Source organism: Heterodontus francisci, chromosome 13 (genome assembly GCF_036365525.1).
Source record: "Heterodontus francisci isolate sHetFra1 chromosome 13, sHetFra1.hap1, whole genome shotgun sequence".
Taxonomy (NCBI): domain Eukaryota; kingdom Metazoa; phylum Chordata; class Chondrichthyes; order Heterodontiformes; family Heterodontidae; genus Heterodontus; species Heterodontus francisci.
Window position 1 is genome coordinate 77,572,862 of NC_090383.1, and position 7,792 is coordinate 77,580,653.

At 43.7% G+C, this 7,792-nt stretch overlaps 1 pseudogene; it reads left to right on the forward strand.

Annotated features, from left to right (window-relative positions):
• The first annotated feature begins 7,311 nt into the window (after positions 1-7,311).
• LOC137376839 (U2 spliceosomal RNA) lies at positions 7,312-7,442 on the forward strand (annotated as a pseudogene).
• Positions 7,443-7,792: the final 350 nt, after the last annotated feature.

The following is a 7,792-nucleotide window of genomic DNA, read 5'->3' on the forward strand; positions in this document are numbered from 1 at the left end:
CAGACTTAAATGGCCTGCCCTTATTCTGAGACTGTGTCCCCTGGTTCAAGACTCACCAGCCAAAGGAACATTCTATCCATATCCACCCTGTCACACCCTTAAAAACTTTGTAATTTTCAATGAGATTGCCTCTCATTCTTCAAAACGCTTGATAATACAGGCCCAGTTTCTGCAATCTCTCCTCATAAGACAATCCCACCATCCCAGGGATTAGTCTGGTGAACCTCTGTTGCACTCCCTCTATGGCAAGTATATATTTCCTTAGATAAGAAGACCAAAACTGTACAGAATACTCCAGGTGCGGTCTCACCAAGGCTTTATACAATTGCAGCAAGATATCTTTACTCCTGTATTCAAATCCCCTTGCAATGAAGGCCAACATACCATTTGCCTTCCTACTTGCTTGCTGCATCTGCAAACTAGCTTTTAGTGACTCATGAACAAGAACACCCAGGTCTCTTTGGACATCAACACTTCCCAATCTCTCACCATTTAAGAAATACTCTGCATTTCTGTTTTTTCTACCAAAGTGGATCACTTCACATTTAGACACATTATATTCCATCTGCCATGTTCTTGCTCATTCACTTCGCCTGTCCCAATCCCCTTGAAGCTTCCTTGCATCCTCCTCACAACTTACATTCTCACCTAGTTTTGTGTCATCCGCAAATTTGGAAATATTACATTTGGTCATTTATCTAGATTGTGAACAGCTGTGGCCCAAGCACTGATCCTTGCGGTACCCCATTAGTAACAGCCTGCCATTCTGAGAATGACCCATTTATTCCTACTCTCTGCTTTCTGTCTGTTAACCAATTCTCAATCCACTGCAGTATATTACCCCCAATCCTATATGCTCTAATTTTGTTCACTAACCTCCTGTGTGGGACTTTATCAAAAGCCTTCTGAAAATCCAAATACACCACATCCACTGGTTCTCCTTTATCCATGCTACAAGTAACATCCTCAAAAAACTCCAACAGGTTTGTCAAACATGATTTCCCTTTCACAAATCCATGTTGACTCTGCCCAATCATATCATTATTTTCCATTTGTCCAGTTGACTCATCCTTTACAATAGATTCTAACATTTTCCCTACTACTGACGTCAAACTAACAGGTCTGTAGTTCTCTGTTTTCTCTCTCGCTCCCCTGTTAAATAGTAGGGTTAAATTTGCTACTTTCCAGTCTGCAGGAACCCTTCCAGAATCTATAGCATTTTGAAAAATAATCACTAATGCATCCACAATCTCTATAGGCACCTTCTTCAGTACTCTGAGATGTAGCTCATCTGGTCCAGGGGATTTATCAACTTTCAATCCAATTAATTTTTCGAGTACTACCTCTTTATTGATACTAATTTCTTTCTGTTCCTCATTTTTACAAGTCCTTTGGTTCCCTAGTATTTCTGGGAGATTTTCTGTGTCTTCCTGCGTGGAGACAAATACATAGGAATTGTTTAGTCTCTCCGCCATTTCCTCATTCTCCACCACAAACTCTCCTGTCTCTGCCTACAATGGACCCACATTCGTCATTGCTAATCTTTTTCTTTTCACATACCTAAAGAAGCTTTTACAGTCCGCCTTTATGGTTCTAGTTAGCTTGTATTCATAATCTATTTTCCCTTTCTTTATCAGTTTCTTGATCCTCCTTCCTCCTTTATTGAATTCTAAATTGCTCCCAATCCTCAGGATTACCACTTTTTCTGGCGACCTTATAAGTCACTTCCTTCGACCTTATGCAATCTTTAACTTCTTTCATTAGCCACGGTTGATTCACTGTGGGTTCACTGTTAGGTTTTTGTGTCTTAGAAGAATGCATATTTGTTGTAAACCATGTAATACTTCTTTAAATAATTGTTATTTCCTGTCTACCATCAAATCTTTTAAAGTATTTCCCCAATCCACCATAGCCTACTTGCCCCTCATACCTTCATAGTTTCCTTTGCTCAGATTTAAGACCCTAGTTTCAGAATGAACTATATCTCTTTCAAACTTAATGTAGAATTCCATCATATTTCCTAATGGCTTCTTTACAGCAAGGTTATTAATTAGCTCTTTCTCATAACATAATATTAAATCTAAAACAGCTTGATCCCTAGTTGGTTCTTCAACATACTGCTCCAGAAACCCATCTCGTAATTCATCTCCAGGAAGATATCCTCCACATCGTTAGTGCTAATTAGGTTTACCCAATCTATATGTAAGTTGAAGTTGCCCATTATTACTGTATTGCCCATGCTCCATGCAGTTTTAATTTCCTGATTTATACCATGCCCAACATGACAACCACAGTTTGGTGGCCTATAAACAACTCCCACCAATGTTTGCTGCCCCTTGCTGTTTCTTAGCTCCACCCAAACTGATTCTACATCTTGCTCCTTCGATCTAAGATCCTCTCTCACTAATGTACTGATCTCGTCCCTTATTAACAGCGCTACCCCACCTCCTTTTCCCCTCCGCCTATCCCTCTGAAATGACGAATATCCCTGAATATTAAGTTACCAAGTGGCTTCTTTCTGTGCCTTAAACTTTCTATGATTTTTATGGTCACCCTGTAACCACGTCTCCATAATGACAATTAAATCATACCCATTTACCTCTATTTGTGCCTTCAAATCATCTACCTTGTTGTGAATGCTGCTTGCATTCAGATAGAGTGCCTTTAACTTTGTCTTAACATTATTCCTCATTCCAATCCTATTTGATGTTTGCCTTCATCTCGTCTGCCTTCTAATTTTGCTTATTATTTTTCCACTTCCTGTTACCAGTTTTGCTTCCCTCCAATCTGAGCTCCCTCTTAGGTTCCCAACCCCCTGACAATTTAGTTTAAACCCTCCCCAATAGCACTAACAAATTTTCCTGCGAGGATGTTAGTCCCGGTCCTGCTAAGGTGCAACCCGTCCATCTTGTACAGGTCCCACCTACCCCAGAACAGGTCTCAATGCCTCAGAAATCTGATGCCCTCCTTCCTGCACCAATTCTCCAGCCATGTGTTCAATCACTTAATCCTCCTATTCCTGTGCTCACTAGCATGTTGTACTGGGAGTAATCCTGAGATTACTGCTTTTAAGGTCCTGCTTTTGAATTTCTTTCCTAACTCCCTAAACTCTGCTTTCAGGACCTCATCCCTCTTCTTACCTATGTTGTTGGTTACAATGTAGACCCCAACTTCTAACTTCTGTGACATCCTTGACCCTAGCACCAGGGAGGCAACATGCCATCCTGGTGTCATGTCTGCGGCGGCAGAAACGTCTGTTCCTCGAATCTCTTATCACTATTGCCCTTACGCTCTTCTTCCCCCCTCCTGGGCAGCTGAGCCATCCATGGTGCCACAGACTTGGGTCTCGCTGCACTCCTCTGAGGAACCATCGCCCTCACCAGTATCCAAAATGGAAAACCAGCTAGCAAGCAAAATTGACTCAGCGGACTCCAGCACTATCTGCCTGGTTCTCTTAGACTGCCTGGCAGTCACCCATTCCCTCTCTGCCTGCACACTCTTAACCTGCAGTGTGACCACCTCCCTAAATGTGCTATCCACGTAGTTCTCTGTCTTGCGGATGCACCACAGTGTCTCCAGCCACCTCTCGAGTTCTGAAACCCGGAGTTCAAGCTTCTGCAGCTGGTGACACATCCTGCAGATGTGTTTGTCAAGGACACGTGGTGAGTCCATGAGTTCCCACATACCACAGGAGGCACAATCCACTCGGCCGAGCAGCCCTGCCATACCATATCTTTACAAAGTATTGATTGTTAGTGTAATAAGTAGAATAACTTACCAGTTACTCAGAAATTAGCTTCTTCCCCTGTCTTGAAGTAGGAATCAAATACTGGAGTCTGAAAAGGCAGAAAAGGAAAAGAAAGAGACAAAGGAGCACCTCCTTTCCCTCTTCACTGAACTCCCTCACACACCAAACTTATAGCTTCACACTCTGTCCAAGCAGCACTTTCTAATTAGTGATCAGTAATAAATTACGCTAACTAAAACCTTAGTAATACTAACCTTATTACTTACAAGGTATCTATTTAAGGGTTAAAAAAAAACTACTTTTTATTCTAATTTTCCAGCTGGTTACAGACACTCTCTAACAGCAGTTACCAACTAATCAGCTTCCAGCTTTCCCATGATATCACTGTTAGATTTTTATTCACTCTTCTTCAATCCAGTGCGCCGACCTCCAGCCACAGCATCTCCAATTTCACATCCAATCTCGCATCGCCAATCTCTCAGGTAAGTCTTTAAACCCCTAGATAGCAACTCACATTCATGTTTCCCACTTGCAACATTGCATGTCACCACATTGTCTGGCTATGGGTTGCTTCTTTGCAATGCTGCCTTCTGTGGACCTTGCTCCAATATTGAAGGCCCATGTCCGGAAAATGGAAGTTGTAACCATGACATATCAATAGCTGCACATATAGCTTTTCTGTGGAAATACTGCAGCTTTTTCAGGATCTTAGTGATGAGGACTGCTGGACTAAACAGCACTTTCTTCCCTATCTCTATTATTATTTCTTTACCATCTTTCACCTTAACATTTTCTTTCTACTTTCTTCATACTGTTTACCAAATCTATCTCCTTCTGCCCTCTTCACATTCTTTCACTGTTCTTTTATCTCACATTCATATTCTCTCTCCAAATTCATACATGCTTTCTCTCTGTTCACATTTAAACACACTCATTCTCACTGTCTCTCTGCAGTGTTATAGTGTGTGAGTAGAACATGACTCGTTCGTTGTCTGTAGCTTTAGGACCCTGAATGTGAGTCTATGTATATTGGCTCCCTCTAGTGGACAGGGCCACACACACATAAAGATGGAAGCTGACACAGAGAAGCACATGTTCAAATACTGAATCATGCATGTGCTGTCTTTCTTGGTGACAACCAAACCAAACATGGTGTCAGAAATGGCAGCTTTCCCTGAAAAAAGGAAAGCTTAGGAGCTTTCTGACAAGTTGGGAGCAGAGGTTTAGCAGCCTGAGAGATTTGCATTTTTCTACACAAAGTTCATCAGAGCAGTGAATACAAAATGGCATATTACCAGATTCCAGCACTGCAGCCGATGTGCTGCAAGGGGAATTTAGAGGTGAACTGGAAAGTTTTTTAGGGATCCTGGCAAGATTATCCAGTGGCTACAGAATGGGATAAGAAGCCAAAGACAGTCCAGGTAGCTACCCTGAGAGCTGGAATGGGTGAGGAGTGCAAAGAGAGGTTGAGCACACTTGGAATGAGTGAGGATGATGCAAAAGAACCAAGCAAAAAAAATGACAAATTATCTGAACATTTTGCACCTGCAAGGAATGCTTTGTATGACAGATACATTTTCCATAATGCCAGCCTACTGCCAAATGAGAGTGTTTACCTGTTTGTGGTCCTGTTGATATAGTTAGCTGAAACCGCAAGTTTGACACGCTACTTGACGAGATGCTGAGAGATAGGCTGCTGCTAGGCTGTCGAAATAAACAGGCTCAAGCAGGATCGTTTTGAGAGCAGAATACAGTATGTGATCTCAAGAAGGCTATCACATTCCTTGAAGTTAGTGAGACTGCTCAGCAGCAACTCAAAGTTGTTGGAGGGCAAGAAGAGGCTCGTTATAACCATGACAAGTTATCTTGCAAGCCCAAGACGAAGTTAGCAGACTCCTCAAAGCAGACTTACAGTGTGAAGAAATGTCAGCAAAAGACATCACACAGACAAAGGCCCACAAAAAGAAGCCACAAGATTTCTAACTCGTGTCCCTACTGTGGGGGAAGTCGTGGAAATGTCTGGCACATTGGAGAGGTGTGCAGGAAAGGTGACAAGGTGAACCATTTTCAGGCTGCCTGCAAAAGAAAAGCTCCAGCACTACATCAAGTACAGGATTATAATGACATGTCAGACTTGTTGTAGTTCCTTTCCTTACGACTGAACGCAAATGCACCAACCACTCAAATGGGATTGGTAAACTCAAATGTGAGTTATTTATTCATGAAGAGTAAGTAGCACATGCACAATCTTGGACAGCTCTTGATAAAATGTCTTGGATGATTACACACTGCAGATTACCTATCATGTGGTACCTTACATCATTTCCTATCTGGTGATGTACATTAGATCATAGCCACACCTACTTAAAGGTGTACCACAACATCCCACTTTTTTCAAACTTAGAAGTATACACTAATAACAAACAACCAATATCTATTTACAATACAGCAAACTCTTATCGTAACCTTCGTGTGCGGCTGCATCAAGCTATGTGTAGATCCCCAGTACGCAAACTCCAAGTGTCACTACGTGCTGAGGTTCTATCTGTCCCCGGTGTTGCGAAGGATGGGCCTGGTCACATTGCCGCGGAACGCACCATGCAGTTGGGCGGCGCCATACCACCTATCCTTCGTGGAGCAGTTTCTGCGGAAAAACACCTTTGACCACCGGTCCATCAGGCAGTGGTCTGCACGGAATGTCCTCAAGGCCCTACGGGAAAAGGAAACGGTGGATCCTGTCGGATGGTTCCCCGAGCAGACCGTCAAAGTCATTTGGCGGAATGCCTCATCACCAGAACTTTCAAACAAGCACCAAGACGTAGCTTGGCTGGTGGTGAGAAGGGCCCTCCCCGTCAGATCCTTCATGCACACCCGAAGTCTCGCCCCCTCCGCACAGTGCCCCCGCGTTGGCTGTGGTGGGGAAGAGACGGTCGCCCACCTCCTCCTGGAATGTGCCTTTGCAAAGCAGGTGTGGAAAGAGATGCAGTGGTTTTTGTCAAGGTTCATCCCAAGCAGCTCTGTAACACAGGAGTCTGTGCTCTACGGGCTGTTCCCAGGGACGCACACCGAGACAAACATCAACTGCTGCTGGAGGACTATCAATTCGGTGAAAGACGCCCTTTGGTCTGCCCGAAACTTGCTGGTCTTCCAGCGCAAAGAGTTGTCCACCACCGAATGTTGCAGACTGGCACATTCCAAGGTCCAGGACTACGTGCTGAGGGACGCACTAAAGCTTGGGGCAGCCGCAGCAAAGGCTCAATGGGGAAAGACCACAGTGTAAGGTTCCCCCACCAAGCTGGACTGAGGGGCTGGATCCATGGGAAACCCCTCGAACTGTATCGTTAATATTCTGAATTGCTGTAAATGTAAAACTGTAATTGACATGACAATTGTGAAACGGAAGGGTTGGGAAGAAACTCATGACAGTATTGAAGGAAACTGATCTCCCTTGCAATGTTTGTATTTTTTGGTGCTGTTTGGAAACTGTTTGGCAATGTAATTTTTACAGATTTTTATGAATAAAGTATATTTTGGAAATAAAAAAAAAACTCTTATTGTAAGTACTAGCTTCTCGGCCTTTTGGCTAAGATCAAGTGTAGTATTTGTTCTTATCAGTGCTTACTTGGTTGAGAAGAGACCATGATCATTGCCTTTTGATCCTGGGTAGGCTTTGAGTAAAATGGCTATAACCAATCTTCGAGCTTCAGGCCTGGGAGTGCGCAACACTGTTCGGGTGGTCGTGAAGGGCAAGGAAGGAGATGCACCGGTCGATCACACCTTCTTCATCAAGAAAATTCTCTTCGATTGCTGCGGATTTCAAGCGATGGACGTCTTCTGCCTGCAGGATTTCCCCAGCAGTGGATACTTCGACGTGACGTTCCGGAACGTGGTGGGATGCATCAAGTTCCTGAAGGCGTTCAAGGAGAAAGGGGACCGGGCGCCACTGTCGATCCTCACAGCGGAGCCGCTCTTCACGCTTCCGTCACAACAGGACCGGGTGGTGACGATTCACCTCTACAACCCCCATGTTCCGGTGGTGGATGT